The 17,449-nt window shown below is 34.9% G+C and overlaps 3 pseudogenes; 1 reads left to right on the top strand and 2 right to left on the bottom strand.

Moving 5' to 3' along the window:
* The first annotated feature begins 3,333 nt into the window (after window positions 1-3,333).
* Window positions 3,334-16,592, top strand: LOC125206175 (WAT1-related protein At2g37460-like; annotated as a pseudogene).
* Window positions 8,247-8,945, bottom strand: LOC148923156 (secreted RxLR effector protein 161 pseudogene; annotated as a pseudogene).
* LOC148923155 (uncharacterized) lies at window positions 11,649-12,367 on the bottom strand (annotated as a pseudogene).
* Window positions 16,593-17,449: the final 857 nt, after the last annotated feature.

The raw sequence follows: 17,449 nt of genomic DNA, 5'->3' as shown, positions 1-17,449 counted from the left end.
TTAAATCAAAACTCTTGTTTCTCTAGATAGTATTTGACGCTTAGTACATAATAGTCAGTTGCAATTATATTCCATGTGTTCGATATCCCGGTACTGACCTTTAGCTATACTAGATCTACCCTGTATACTTGCAGGTATTTTTAGTACTAATAAATAGTGCATCAATTAGCTATACTATTTATACCTTGTATACTTGCAGGCAATTTTAGTGCTAATAAAAAGTGCATTACTTATCAAACTGCTCACACTTAACATATACTTGTCCTCAAGTATGAAGAAACAAGTCAATAAAAACAGATAAAACGAGTTCAGGTGCATGGTTAGTTCACCCATCTGACCGACAATAAAACTGACTCAAAAAACAAAAATACTCTAGACTTAACTAAATAAATACTAAAACACAAGCATATTAACAAATACACACATGCTATTCTCAACAGGCCCTCTTTCAAGTTCAGGATCAATCAGGCGGTCAATAGCTTATCATTTTCACCTGTTAGAGTTTGTATACTAGAAATCACCTTTCGAGTGATTGAATACTGTTAAAACTCTTATTTTATTTTCCAATGAATAAAACAAATTATTTTTGTCATAATGTTGTTATGTTTTAGTAGACTGGTTGTGGGCGACATTCATTTTAAGGTAACACGGTCAGTTCTGAATAAAGAAAAAGAAGAATTTCACAACCTAGATAGGCTTAGACTACCTATCGTGAAAGGTTGCAATGTCAGTCCGATTATTTCTAAGCCTTACTGAAATAAGATGACGTTGGTGTGGTATAGCACTGAATTGGATCTAACAGCGAGACATGTCTTTATGCGGGAAATAATATATTAAAGAGGTTAACCCGAATTGCTTGTAATCACAGATTGGATGGGTGGTCAGTATTTCTTCGATAGTGGCACAAGAAATATTCCATTGGTCTTATATTGAGTTATGGGTTATAATTTAATTAGTAAAGAAGGTCCAATTGGGGAGGCCCAATCCAAGCCCATAGATCCCTAACCTAGCCCATCATAAACTCTATAAATAAGGATGTAAGGAGAGGAGACAAACACACATTACACAACACAAACCCTAGCCTCCAAATCAAGGATTTTCGACCCTCTCTCTCTAATAGAGGAATTCGAAAATTCCATATTATGTGTTCTTGGCTTTCTTGTCTTCTCTTTCAAGATCCTTATAATTTCTAAAACATTCCTCCCATAAGGAATTTAGATCTATAGAGTTAAGGGTCATAGGTTAGAAGATCCTTGGTCTTGAAATCATATTCAAGATTCAAGATCTACACGTGGAGAAGTAGCAAGCCACTTCCATTCTTTGGAGAATCATATTTGTAAGTATTCAACATCATAATTAAATTATAAATTATGTGATTAATTGCGCAATAATATGTCTCTACATGTTCAAGCATGAAATTGAATCGATCCACATAATCTCCTAAATAGATTCTTTTTTGGATTTATTTAATTTGCAATTTCCGCTGCGATTTACCCCAACAGGTTCGACTTCAGCACACTTTCCACACGCCCCAAAAGTAGTTTTCATGTTTTGAGAGCAGATTGAAGCGACGAAGAGTCTGATTCATCAACAAGATTGGAGACGAAGACAATTTGGCCATTCAATCCACCTTTGGGAGTATCTTCATTAGTTTTCATATGTTCAATTCACTTTCTATGGATTTCTCTTGTGAATTTGCGTTGAATATGGTGGCTAAATCTTTTGTAGAGTTTTGGTGAAGACCACAATGAATGCTTTTGATTAATTCTAAGACTTTTGATTACCTATGCTCTTGTGATTTCTTTGTTTCATTCTTGTGCCTTTTCAATTCAATTGCTTAGCTACCAATTGGGTTTATTGACCTAATTTTGAGTAATCGAGAGATACCTAATTAGGATTGATAAAAGAATGAACATCACCTAGATAATTTGTATTCGAGAGAAGGAATTCTAGAGTGAGGGCTTGAGCCTTTTTTTTAAGGAGTTAATTGTGAAGTATTAGAAGGAAACTTCAATATTAATGGTTAATCAACGGGTTGAGTGCACTCGAGAGGGGGATTAGCCAGACTAGCGGCTTTCCTAGTAATCCTAGAGACTTCAATTGGGTAATCAAAATTGTTGAATTGTTCGCTTCGTGTTCGTTGTAGTTGGATCCAAGGCTCTACCGTGTTCTCTTATTTGAAACTCCTCTTTTGTTGCGTGCTTTCAGCTTGTTTATGTTTAATTGTTTTCAAAAATCAAACCAAACTTCCAGGATTGTCTAGATAGTAGTTAAAGTCAGTTCGTGGTACTTAAGTTTGCACAATTTGTCTCTGCGGGATACGATACTCTTACTTGTTTTATGCTACACTAGGCCCCGTACACTTGCGGGTATTTCTCGTGTTAAATATAATTCGAGTCAGATTACAAATTTAATCTTGTGCTTTGAAGTTCTCCAAATAACACGACCTTGTGGTGAAGTGGACGTCTGGTTTGTCACTTGACCTAGTGGTCCAGGGCACCAGTCCTTGTAGAAACACTCCCTTGCTCTTTTTTTAAAAAAAACTTGAATATCAGGAAAACCGTCCAACCTGTCAGTCCAATTCGATTCTTAAAACATTGGTCCTACCATATATACGAGGGGGCTGGAATCTAAAAAATATTTTAGTTTTTGAATATCAAACTTATTGGTTTTACAAGAGTTTCATCTAAAATCCACAATGATGAAGATAACAATAAAAGTTTCGAGAAAGAGAAACCGTTTTTAGCAGTTACTTTTATGCAAGCATTATTGGCATGGATGGATATCATCTCTATGGCGGCCATGAATAAAGGGATGAGAAACTACGTTATGTCATCCCGCCACGCTGACGCCACCTTGTCATAGGCCCTTTTTTCCTGCAAGTGTTATTGGCATGGATGGATATCATCTGTAAGGCAGCCATGTCGTCCCTCCACGCTGTCGCCACCCTTGTCATAGGTCCTTTTTCCCTGCAAGCATTATTGGCATGGATGGATATCATCTCTAAGGCGGCCGTGAATAAAGGGATGAGAAACTACATTATGTCAGGCGGACGTGAATAAAGGGATGAGAAACTACGTTATGTCAGGCGGACGTGAATAAAGGGATGAGAAACTACGTTATGTCATCCCGCCACGTTGTCGCCACCCTTGTCATAGGCCCTTTTTCCTTGCAAGCGTTATTGGCATGGATGGATATCATCTCTAAGGCGGTCATGAATAAAGGGATGAGAAACTACGTTATGTCGTCCCGCCACGCTGTCGCCACCCTTGTCATAGGCCATTTTTCCCCGCAAGCGTTATTGGCATGGATGAATATCATCTCTAAGGCGCCATGAATAAAGGGATGAGAAACTACGTTATGTCGTCCCGCCATGCTGTCACCACCCTTGTCATAGGCCCTTTTGCCTTTGTCTTTGACAGGTAATTGCTCTCATTTCAACATAAAAATGTCCATGTCCAAAGAGATTTTTTCTCCGATGTTGGTGAGTTGGTAAATTGTGACAAAGAGTGGTGAATTAGATCTGTATCATGTCAATTTGTTAATGAGTTGATAGATTAGGACAGAAAATGGTAAATTAGATCTGTATCATGTAAATTTGTTAATAAATTGGTAAATTGTGACAAAGAGTGGTAAATTAGATTTGCATCATGTCGATTTGTTGGTGAATTAGTAAATTAGATCAGCATCATGTCAATTATATGTTTTAAGTACTCCTAGACAAAAGCTTCATTTCTAGTATTTTATACCAATAATACAATTATATAATTAAGAGTGAACTACAAAAATGGTCCCTGGACTATGGGGTTATCTCATAAATGGTCCCTAGACTTTAAAAATATCACCAGCAGACCCTGGACTAAGGGTTAATATAAAAAACGGTCCTTTTGCACAATTTCGAGACGAAAATGCCCTTTTGAGGGGTTTTGGGGGGTTGGGCAATTTGGTCTTTTTACACTTTTAACATTTTAAATCTGATATTATTTCAGTTACGTACTAAATTTGATATTATTTCAAAATTATCATTCTTCATCCTTTTTGTCATCTTTCACTTTGTTTCTTTATTTCAATATTAGATTTAATTTTACAAAATTAAATTTTAAATTTCACTTTTTAAATATCAATAAATTTTTTTAATTATAAAAATTATTAAATAACAAAAATTAATAGCATAATCAATATTTGATAGTGTCTAATCTTTAATCAATAAGATATGACAACGCCTTAGTTTTAAACAATATTTAATAGCTTTAATCATAAATAGATCATATAATATGATTTATTCTGAAATAAATATGCATCTAATGTAAGACTAATACAATTTTTGTATATTAATTTGAAAACAATCAAAATTACTAGAAATTTCCAACAAAAGTACTCCTATATAAAATTTTTAGTCAACTTCATAATATTCTATCACAAGCAATTATAACAACCGAACGGAGGCTAAATAGAATAGCTCTTATTTTTCCATCATGATTAATATTATTTTTTTGTACTTCTTCAATTCAGCAGACTATTATATTAAATAACAAAATTTAATAGTTTTAATCAATATTTATAGTGTCCACGAATTAATAGTTTTAATTAAAAAAATTTATTGATATTTAAAAATCAAAATTTAAAATTTAATGTTATAAATTAAATCTAATATTGAAATAAAGAAACAAAGTGAAGGATTACAAAAGGGGAGAAGAATGATAATTTTGAAATAATATCAGATTTAGTACATAACTGTAATAATATCAGATTTAGTACATAACTGTAATAATATCAGATTTAAAATGTTAAAAGTGTAAAAATACTAAATTGCCCAAACCCCCCAAAACCCCTCAAAAGGGCATTTTCGTCTCAAAACAGTGCAAAAGGACCTTTTTTGATATTAACCCTTAGTCCAGGGACTGTTGGTGATATTTTTAAAGTCCAGTGACCATTTATGAGATAACCCCATAGTCCAGGGACCATTTTTGTAGTTCACTCTATAATTAAATAAAAACAGGGAAATTGGTCATAAAAATCACGAACTATCACAAAAATTTTGTATTTCCCACAACCTTTAAAAGTAATCATAAAAATCACCAATTTTTCAAATTGTGCGATTTTCCCACACTTCAGTTTCCAGCGTAAATTTTGCCTACGTGGAATCCTGATACTAATTCTATTGCATACATATAATCATTAATTTAATTTTCCCTACAAGATGAAATGTTTCTCCGATTATTACACATAAGTTTTTTGGCATTCAACATAGGCAAAATTGATGCTGAAAACTTAAGTGTGGGAAATCTGCACAATTTGAAAAGTTGATGATTTTTAAGACCACTTTTAAAGGTTGTTGGAAATACCAGTTTTTGTGAAAGTTGGGAAATTGGACGTAAAAATCACAAACTTTCACAAAAATTTGGTATTTTCCACAAGTTTTAAAAGTGGTCTTAAAAATCACCAATTTTTCAAATTGTGCGGATTTCCCACATTAAAGTTTCGGCCGTAAATTTTGCCTATGTGGAATGCCGATACTTAGAGCATCCATATCATCATTTGTTTCATCTTCTCTACATGGTGGAATGTAGCTCCGACTTTTGCACGTAGGTTTTTTGGCATTCAACGTAGGCAAAATTTATGCTAAAAAACTTTTGTGAAGTAAATCTGCACAATTTGAGATGTTGATGCTATTTAAGACCACTTTTAATGGTTGTGGGAAATAACAAATTTTATGAAATTTCACGATTTTTCTAACAAATAACTTATTACATACCAGTTATACTTATATGTCAAAGTCTTTACTCATGGGAATGAAGTACACAATTGCGAAGTTTGCAACTGCATTGTGTAACATTCTTCCAGCTGCCACATTCGTGATGGCATGGTGTTTCAGGTAACTTACCTATCTCATTACTTGCTTTAAATATGTAATTAGTTAATTAATAAATGTCAATTTATTTGCATGAATCAATTTAGGCTTGAGAATGTAGAAGTAAAGAACGTCCGCAGCCAAGCGAAAATACTTTGCACATAGGTTACGATTACAGGAGCAAAGCTAATAGCATGGGTAACGGGCCCTGATCTCAATCTTCCATGGACCGGATCAGGAGGACCAACACATGATCGTCATGAATAATCAAGGGTGTCGTCTTGATCACAGTTGGATGCTTTAGCTGGGCTACGTTCATAATCTCGCAGGAATCCAATTAATAAATTATAGCTAGTCTTAAATAATTAAAAAAAAATATATTTTATGGTGATGGATTTGTAGGCTGTGACGTTGCGTGCGTATCCTGCGGAACTGTCCCTTAATGTATGGATATGCATGCTAGGATTAGCAGAGGGGGCAGCAGTGGCATTAGCGGCAGAGAAGGAGAACGCTGCAGCCTGGGCCATCAAATGGGATGCTAGTTCTCTTGCGATGGTCTACATTGTAAGCTAATTTTATAATTCACTCGGTAATGCATAAATAAGTGAGTGAAAACTAACTATATATTTATCGTGTGAGGGTTGCAGGGTGTATTTGGCTTGGGATTTGCTTATTACATATAGGGCGTTGTAATGATGGAAAGAGGCCTTGTTTTTCTCACTGGATTTAGTCCTCTAAGCATGGTCATTGTGGCCAGGGACGGAGCAAGCATTGGCCCCATTACCCAGCCATGTCCCTCCCGTTCAGATATTGTGTTTGCTGTAGTGAGAAATCCTATATTAATTGTATTGAAAGATTTAATTTTTCTTGTGTTTTGAGAAAAGAGAAGAAGAATGAATAACATCACTTGAAAATAACGTGAAATACATGTTGGGTTTTCTTGTATTCATCTAATGAGCGCAGCGGAAATTGCATACAAGAATACAGATCTAGATTCATAATCATATTGCAAGTTGAGCATGTAAAACACAACGGAACTAAATCTTACTTGTTGTGTTGTTTTCTTCTGCGATTGAATCCTGCAAGTTGAATCCACTACTATCGAGGTCCACGTGCAATCCAATCCGATGCAGGAACTATCCCGGTACAATTGCTCCGTAGAAGAATGCTAGGAATTCTCTCTACAAAGCTTTACGTATTTTCTCTCTAATGTTACGCTATTTCTCATGTCCCACAATGGAGAATAAATAACCATTATATAGATGAAGAGTCACTAGGGTTTCATGATTGTTGGGCTTATGAACTAATATAATTATAGCCCAACTATAATTAATTAATCCATATTAATCTAATTCTAGCCCATTTCCTTTCAATCTCCCACTTGGACTAGCATTAGATATAATACGCAGTTCCAACTTTGTACCCTTGAGCGGATCAAAATACACTTATAGTGTGACCCTTTAGGCCCTCATTATCGACGACGATCTAATCGAAGTCTGCACAAAACTCCTAGACTGCGTTGGCAGCGTAGCTCGATATATGAAGGACGTTTACGTGAATTCGGTAAACAAGCCTCTACATAAAGTTTATAGTAATATCCTTTCATTCACGAACCACCCGATTGAGCCTAAGATTTGCTATGTGTCATCCAAATAGCTCAATCACTTTATCTCATCTTTATTAAATGACCCATTAGATCATATTCAATTACTTTAATTGAATATATCTTTCGCATTGGCCAATGACTTAGTGGTCAAGTAATATGGAGAATTTGAGTGTTCTCTCGAAATTCTAATCGAGGAATGAATCTCAATCTTGGCTCAACTACCATTTTCATTTATCTTATGATATACCCAACACAGGTCCGTGTCTCAATCCTCCTTTGGGAGGCAAAGCGTTGGACAAGATCAAAGCACACCACTCAACAAACAAAATGTGTAATGACCTCAGATCCAAGGACTATTACATACTTCATGCACTAATAAACTGTAGACACTTAACAAAACAGTTTAATAGTAGGGTATACCAATACTCTCCAAAGTATACCATGTGTCCATCACGAGTATCAAATATCTCATAGCTGTGAGAACAACTACATTCTCGAAGAATGTGATGCAAACCCCATGCTAACCTATAACATATCATCAATATCCCATTCTTGATGATCATTGGTTAGGGCTATTTTAGAATTATACTATATCATTAATGTCTCACCCCATTAACGACAGTCACAATTCAAGGGAACAAATATTTAGAATAAAGACAAACATTTAAACAATTATTCCAATAAGTGCACAAAACCCATAGAAAATAAAATTTTCATAGAATGTGATCAAGTAATAATGTCTCAATACAAAATGTTTCTAAGACATATAAAACTTCAACTCCCACTGATTCAAAGCCATCTACCAACATGCTTAACACCTAAGCTCTCAAAGTGCTTGTTGTGTTTTGCTATACATAACGGTTTAGTGAAAGGATCAGCTAAATTATCATCAGTGGGTACTCTTTCTAATTTTATGTCGCCTCTTTCAATTATTTCTCTGATCAGATGATATCTTCTAGGAACATGCTTGTTCCTGTTCGTAGCTCTGGGTTCTTTTGCTTGCGCAACAGCACCAGTGTTGTCACAGTACAAAGGTATTGCACTACTGGCACTCGGAACAACACCCAGTTCCTTAACGAACTCTAACAAAGCAACAGCTTCTTTGGCAGCTTCAGATGCAGCAATATACTCGGCTTCGGTGGTGGAATCGGCAGTTGTACCTTGTTTGGAACTATTCCAACTCACTGCTCCACCATTGAGGATAAAAACATATCCAGACTGAGACTTATAGTCGTCATGGTCTGTTTGGAAACTAGCATCAGTATACCCAGTAACTGATAACTCTGGTTGTCCACCATAGACTAAGAAATATTCTTTAGTCCTTCTAAGGTACTTAAGAATAGTCTTAACAGTTTTCCAATGTTCCTCACCGGGATTTTGCTGAAATCTGCCTGTCATGCTAAGCGCATAGGCCACATCTGGCCTAGTAGATATCATGGCATACATAATAGATCCTATAGCCGAAGCATATGGAATCCTCTTCATGTTGTCTCTTTCTTTGTCATTAGAAGGACAATCCTTCTTTGACAATACAATGCCATGTCCCATAGGAAGAAAACCTTTCTTAGAATTCTCCATTGAGAAGCGCCTTAACAACTTGTCTATGTATGTGGATTGTGATAATCCCAACATCCTATTTGGTCTATCTCGATAGATCTTAATTCCAAGGATATAGGAAGCATCACCCAGATCCTTCATCATAAAGGATCTAGACAACCACTCTTTCACGGATTGCATCATGGAACGATCGCTTCCCATAATCAAGATGTCATCAACATATATGATAAGGTATACGACGTTTCCATTTTCGCGTTTACTATAAACACATGGATCCTCTTTGCTTCTGACAAAACCAAACGATTTGATTGTTCTGTCAAAACAAATATTCCAACTCCTCGAAGCTTGCTTAAGTCCATAAATGGACTTCTTTAGCTTGCACACTGCATTCGGCCTTTCTTTCGATATAAAACCTTCAGGTTGTGTCATATAGACATCGCCTTCTAATTCTCCATTGAGAAATGCGGTTTTGACATCCATTTGCCAAATATCAAAATTGTAGTATGCAGCAATTGCAAGTAATATCCTAATGGACTTGATCTTAGCAACTGGCGAAAAGGTTTCATCATAGTCAATGCCTTCGCGCTGACTATAACCCTTTGCCACTAACCTAGCCTTGTAGGTTTGTACTTTGCCATCTGCATCTCTCTTCTTTTTGAAGATCCATTTGCAGCCTATAGGGTAAACCCCATCTGGCAAGTCAACTAGTTCCCAGACTAAGTTGAAGTACATCGAGTCCATTTCAGATATCAAGGCTTCTAGCCACTTCTCTCGATCGGTGTCTGACACCGCCTCGGCATAGGTCTTAGGCTCATCGTCATCTAAATCAACTTCATCATCTTGGTTCTCACCATTAGATTTAGTCTCTCAGGTGGACGACGAGTCCTTCTAGGCCTATTGAGTTGGTTTTGCTCTGGATCAGGCTGTTCATTCTGTATGTGAGAAGGTTCAGGAATATCACTATGATCTTCTTGAGGTGGAGGTGATGCAACTATTGCATTATCTTGTCTTTGATGCATCTCATTGTCTTGAGGTGGTCCCTCGAGAGTCTCTCTAAGGTCCTCTCTAAGAGTAATTTCCCCTCCCAATAGATCATCAAAAACTTCCACTGAGTTATTGTCCAATCCAGTGGATAATCCCTCATCCTCAATGTTATCTTGTGGTTCTTGAATTTCTTCAAGATCTACTATATTTTGACCTTGTTCCTTGGAGACGTAACTGTCTTCAAGAAACGTCACATTCCTAGAGATTATCACCTTGTGATCTCCAGGGCAGTAGAACTCATATCCTTTAGTTTCTTTAGGATATCCCACAAAATAACATTTCTCACTTTTAGTTTCCAATTTATCAGTCATCATTTTCTTAACAAAAGCTGGACAACCCCAGGTCCGGATATGGTTAAGACTTGCTTTCTTGCCACACCATAACTCATATGGTGTTTTCTCAACTGATTTAGAGGGAATCCTATTTAGAATGTAAATAGCCGTTAGTAAGGCATGGCCCCATAGGAATAAAGGGAGACTGGCGAAGCTCATCATGGATCGAACCATATCTAATAATGTTCGATTTCTCCTTTCAGATACTCCATTCATTTGAGGTGTACCAGGAGGTGTCCAGTCTGACTGGATTCCATGTGACTTCAAGTAATCAAGAAATTCTCGGCTCAAGTATTCCCCTCCTCGATCTGATCGAAGAGTCTTGATACTTTTCCCAAGTTATTTCTCAACTTCACACTTAAACTCTTTAAATTTCTCGAAGGCCTCGGATTTATGTTTCATAAGATACACATATCCATACCTTGACAAATCATCAATAAAAGTTATGAAGTACGAATAACCACCTCTTGCTTGAGTTGGAAACGGTCCACACACATCTGTGTGAATTAACTCTAGCAAATCCTTAGCACGCACCCCTTTCCCAGAAAATGGGTTACTTGTCATTTTTCCTTTGAGACAGAATTCACAAGCTCCGTATGATTCTAAATCAAATGAAGTGAGATAGTCTAACTTTCTCAATCTTGCTATTCTTTTTTCATTAATATGACCAAGTCTGCAATGCCATAGATAAGTTGCATTATTCGTATTACATAGCTTAGGTCTTTTGTTTTGCACATTGAAAATATTTCGTTTGTATTCAAGCATATATAATCCATTTTCAAGAGCGGCATTTCCATAAAAAAATCCATTAAAAGAAAACGAGCATCTGCTGTTTGCAAAATGGAAGGAAAAACCTTCAATGTCTAACATCGGAATGGAAATAATATTCTTAGAAATAACTGGAACGAAATAACAATTGAACAATTCTAGTCTATGTCCTGAGGGAAGATCCAATCTGTAAGTCCCCACGCATTCGGCAGCAACTCTTGCTCCATTCCCAACACGCAAATCAACTTCCCCAGGCCTCACTTTCCTGCAGTCACTTAGACCCTGCACATTATTACAAATGTGTGAGCCACAAGCTGTATCTAATACCCAAGATTGTGATTTATTCATAGACATATTTATCTCAATGACAAACATACCTGAGCTCCCACTTTGTGCACCTTGTGCCTTGAATTTTGGGCAGTCTCTCTTCCAGTGTCCCTTTTCATGACAGAAAAGACACTCATCCTTTGATAACTTCGACTTCTTCTTAGCCCCTCCACTCTTAGGCTTTAGAACAACATCCTTAGATGCTTTCTTCTTCTGTTGCTGCTTATTCTTCCCTTTGGAAGACTTCGCAGAAGAGCTCACCATGAGCACAGATTTTACCTTAGTAGTGGAAGACTCATAAGTCTTAAGCATGTTGTGCAACTCTGGCAGCCCAACCTTCGTGTTGTTCATGTTGAAATTCACAATGAAATTCTCAAAACTACTAGGAAGAGACTGAAGAATTAGATTTGTTGAGACATTTGCGGGAAGCACCGTTCCAATCGATGCTAACCTCTCAATCAAACCAATCATTTTCAGCACATGCTCAGAAACCTTGCCTCCATCATGAAGCTTGCACTTGAAGAGATCGCGAAGTATCTCATACTCCATAGTTTGAGCTTGTGAAGCATACAAACTCTCCAAGTGTTTAACCATCTCATATGGAAGCATGTGCTCATGTTGTCTTTGAAGTTCCAAACTCATGGATGACAACATGATGCACTGAGCATCATTTGCATTTTCAACATGTTTCTCATGAGCAGCTGCGTCAAACGTAGCAAACTCAGAAGATTCCTTACTGGGAACGACACCAATTGGTTTGTCCAAGACATAATCAATTTTGTCATGCCTTAGCACCAAGCGCAAACAACGGAGCCAATCCGTGAAATTTGACCCAATCAATTTGTGTGTTTCCATCAAGCACTTGTAAGTCAAGTTTGACATTTTATCTGAACAGAAAAATACAATGAAAAGTAAATTAGAAAAGCATATAAAGATCACATTCGTATCTCTAATCAAACAAGAGTTTATTGTATTGATTAGCTCCCACTAATTTTAACATATATTATGTCCCCCAAACATAAAATACGAATTTATATCAAATATAAATTTTAGTGGTCCAAGATCCAAGTCCATATAATCGCAGCCCCTGCTTTGGCTGATCACTACAGTAATATTACAAGGTAGGCCTCTAAGCCAATTGCAACAACTATTTTGCAATTCTTGGTTTATTAATCCAATTAATATGCATCCATAAACTATTTAGGTCGCTTTGGCTTTACTAAACAATTTAAGCAAGTCAACCCCATCACACGATGCCAACTATGCATCTATGAATGAGCTTAGACCTTGTGGATTTAGAGTAAACGCTTTGGCGTAAAACTCGTGGTCGAAAAGGCTAGGAACATCAAACAATTATGATGGACGATGCATTTGTTTCAAAAACAAGACTTATATTTTATGGGGAAAAGTGTGATACTAGTTATGTGAATATAATATCCAATATTAAATTTCAAACAATTACTGGGCGCCGCCTACCCAGGCATAGTATAACACGGACTACAAATACTGGGCGCCGCCTACCCAGACATAGTATAACACGGACTACACATACTGGGCGCCGCCTACCCAGACAATAAAACGGTCTCTAACTATTATAGTTAAAATAAATAAGCATAAATCAAATAGCATGCTTATCACATAGGATATCAAATAATGCTCAACAAATAAAATCAAATTTTATTCTTTAATTAAATGTGGACTAATAATACACATTAATTCTAAATTAATATAAATTTTAATTTATCAATCTAATTGAAAATCAATTATGTAAATGAGATTATACATAGTATAAACAGGCTACTGCCTCACGCCCATGTACAATGATGCAATAATAAAATAAACAGCCCAACTGCTTATTATTGTGTAGCCAAACTTATTTAAAACCGACCCAGTCATGTTAATTAAATCTTGGCCCATATTTGCATCACCCTTCACAAACAAACGCCACTGACATTTATTGCGAAGAATCAGTTGTCGTCAATTACCGTCTCCACAAGCAACAACATTGAGCCGACTTCGGTGGAGCGAAAAAACGGAATGAAAACTGATTTGAGTTATAAGTCTCAAAAGCTTTGGAATAAATAATATTCATTATCTGCACCATTTTGGAGTAAGAAATTGAATCCAATTCAAAATTAATTGCGTAAAACAATTCCGAAAACAGTTCATAACTTTCAAAATTTAAGTTTCCAAAACCAATTTCGCAGCTTTTAATTTTAAAAGATTTTGACATATAAACTTGAGTTTGGCCATTGGTTTTTGCAAAGTCACTTTTCGTTTATAAAGAATTGAAGTTTACATAATCAAATAAGAAATCTAATTTCTCAGAAATCAGTGCAGAATTTTTCAAAATTTTCGGATTCGAAGTTCGAAACTTTAAATCCGTAAACAATTATAGTTTTCATTTATTTTCCAAAAATTTTCAATTACATGAACACGGTTAATCCACAACTAATTAGCAAACAAAATAATTATGAATCGAGCCCCGGGCTCTGATACCACTGTTGGGTTTTCTTGTATTCATCTAATGAGCGCAGCGGAAATTGCATACAAGAATACAGATCTAGATTCATAATCATATTGCAAGTTGAGCATGTAAAACACAACGGAACTAAATCTTACTTGTTGTGTTGTTTTCTTCTGCGATTGAATCCTGCAAGTTGAATCCACTACTATCGAGGTCCACGTGCAATCCAATCCGATGCAGGAACTATCCCGGTACAATTGCTCCGTAGAAGAATGCTAGGAATTCTCTCTACAAAGCTTTACGTATTTTCTCTCTAATGTTACGCTATTTCTCATGTCCCACAATGGAGAATAAATAACCATTATATAGATGAAGAGTCACTAGGGTTTCATGATTGTTGGGCTTATGAACTAATATAATTATAGCCCAACTATAATTAATTAATCCATATTAATCTAATTCTAGCCCATTTCCTTTCAATACAAACTGCATCGAAGAAGAAGATAGAAGAAATAATGCAGATTGGAATGAGAGATTAATTTTTACAAATTGAAGAAGAAGATAGTGGCGCTTCATTAGGCTTTAGTTAATCGGGCTTTTTTTAAATGGGTTTGGATTTATTTGGTCAAATTTTAAATAAATGATTTTTAGTCATTAATCCATTACTCTTTCAAAAGTAAATAAATGAACAGTGAGGATCACCTCATACTTTTTCCAATATTGGGAAAACTAATTTATTTTATTTAAATAATTGTAGCACGTAATAAAAAAGGCTTCATTTTTAATTAACATTCTGTTGAATTTAACTGGATTCACTTAGATTATAATACTACAAGAGGAATGATACGCTGGGCGCTCAAAATGAGCGCCAGCGTGAGCGCCTCCTCCCCTAATCCCCTATTCAATTTTCACTCTTTTTATTTTTTATTTTTTATTCATAATTTCTCCACGCTATCTCCACTATTCAATTCTCACTCTTCTTCTATTCACAATTTCTCATTTTCTCTCTCTCTGTTTCATCCTACAATTCTCTGTTTCAATTCTCCAATTTTCTCCTGCTCAATTCTAATTTTCTCTCAATAATGATTCAGTCAATCGCCGTTCACCGATAACTTGGATCGCTAAGCTGAAGATTTATTCTCAAATTTTGGCTCTCAAATTAGCATCAAATCTGAATTTGATACTTTCACATGGATTTTTCACAAAAATTTCTCAGATTTCGTAGCCTATCTGATCATTTGATATTTTTGAAATTTTAGGAGAACTAAAGAAATTACAAGCATAGAGATTTCTGTGTTAGAGAAAAAAAGTTATGGCATCTCAATTTCTCGGATTCATATCTCTTGCCTTCTGATTCGTAGAATTTGAGTTTGGAGGAAAAAAATTGTGGAATCTCAATATCTCTGTATGGGGTTTTCATCTGTCGGCAAATTTGAGAATTTTGAAATAGTAGTAGTGAGAAATTACAAGCAGATGTGTTGTGGAATCTGAGTTTGGAGAAAAAAACCTTATGAAATCTCAATTTGGAGAAGAATACGGTGGATGGAGAATTGAGCACATATGTTACAGTAAAAAGCCTTTGCAGATGAAATATTTTGACTCTATAGTAGTTGAGATTAGATTTGTCAAGAATGATAAAAATCTTTAATAATAATAAAAAAATAAAAAAGGAAGTGGCGCTCACGCCGGCGCTCAATGTGAGCGCCCAGAATAACAATCCTCAATACTACAATACATAACAAATAAAATATTAGGATAACTTACTTATATTACATAAAATCAAATTAAATGACAAATAACAAAATTACAACATCTAAATTAATTTTATTATTATACATTTTTATAGATGTATTTCTAATAGTTTCGTTCAACTTAACTTTTGAATTATTTATAGTCATGAGCACTTATTTTCATATTCCAAATAAGATGGTAGTAATTTTTTAATTTGATTGCATTTTTTTTGTTCGATCTCATTTTTCAATATTGAACAAAACAGCAAATCCAATTAAGTATATTTATATATATTTAATTACACTTTGAATATTATTATTATTATTTTAAATATTTTATTTTGTTAAAATTTCATCACCAGCTAGTTCGTGTGATTTCATCAGCGGCTAGTTTGTGTGTCTGGTTCCGTCCCTGATTGTGGCTATCTTGAGTACATTCATTTTCTCTGAGAAAATGTATGTACGAAGGTATGTACATAGTAAAAGATAACAATTGGTTTGCTATGATGTATTTTAGTATTAATAGTTAAGATTATGATAACTGCAATACGAATGTAATCATAATAGGGCTTTATTTCGTGATATGGGGCGAACAAAAAGACAACAAATCCCCTTCCATGGAAGCAGAGACAATAGTACAACTTAATGATGCATAAATGTTGGAGACTATATTATCTTAGTTTATTTCCTTTTTTGCCTTGGAAAATTGGTCAGAAAAATCGAGAACTTTCACAAAAATTTAGTATCTTTCACAACCTTTAAATATAGTGTTAAAAATCAATTTTCAAATTGTGCGGAATTCCCGCACTAAAGTTTTCAGCATAAATTTTGCCTACGTTGAATGTCAAAACACCTACGGGTTCCATCTTGTAGGGAAGATGAAACTGATGATGATATAGATGCTCTATAATTAGTATCAGTATTCCACGTAGGCAAAATTTACGCAGGAAACTTTAGTGTGGAAAATCTGTACAGTTTGAAAAGCTGATGATTTTAAGACCACTTTTAAAAACTATGGAAAATACCAATTTTTAGTGAAACTTCATGATTTTTCTGACTAATTTCATTTTTTTTCTTTAATAGTTTATTAATTATTAATATGTACGTCGTGCATTTAGATAATATGATAACACAATTTCGAATTATATAATATTGGATGTTTAATGAGGAATGACTTAATAATTAAATAGTCCAGTATTTATCATCATTATTTACAGATAAATTTTAGTCATCATTTTAAATATTTATGAATTTTGGGTACAATTTTAAATAATAGTAGATAGTTAATTAATTATACATGATACTCAATACTATAGCATTTATAGTTCATAATTATGCTTTAATAACTGATGGGAATCATAATTAGGATAATTATGCCTATTTCAAATGGTGCAAACGTGGGAATCAAGCTATCATTAGCCATATTTTATAAAAGAAACTGTAAACTATAATGGAAAGTTACAAATGAAAATATGTTAATTAGGATTTGTATGCATACAAGATTGTGTATATGCGGCAATTACAAAAATGAGTCTTGTAATCTTTGAACCACTATCAAAATCAGGCGTTTGAAATGAATTCTTAATGTGGTTGCATAATTTATTGTTAACTTTATTATACAACGACAAAGATATTGGCAAATGACGTTTTGTACTCTCTCCGTCCTATAAAAGATATCATACTTGTGGAACAACACGAGATTTTAGGAGGTTTTGTTTTATGTGTTAAATGGAAAGAAAAAATATAATTTTTATATTCATATAGGAG

This window comes from Salvia hispanica, chromosome 6, assembly GCF_029641045.1.
Source record: "Salvia hispanica isolate PSC_SH4W2 chromosome 6, Shi_PSC_v1, whole genome shotgun sequence".
NCBI lineage: Eukaryota > Viridiplantae > Streptophyta > Magnoliopsida > Lamiales > Lamiaceae > Salvia > Salvia hispanica.
The sequence above is the reverse complement of the archived record's forward strand: the minus strand, read 5'-3'. Positions and strand labels throughout refer to the sequence as shown.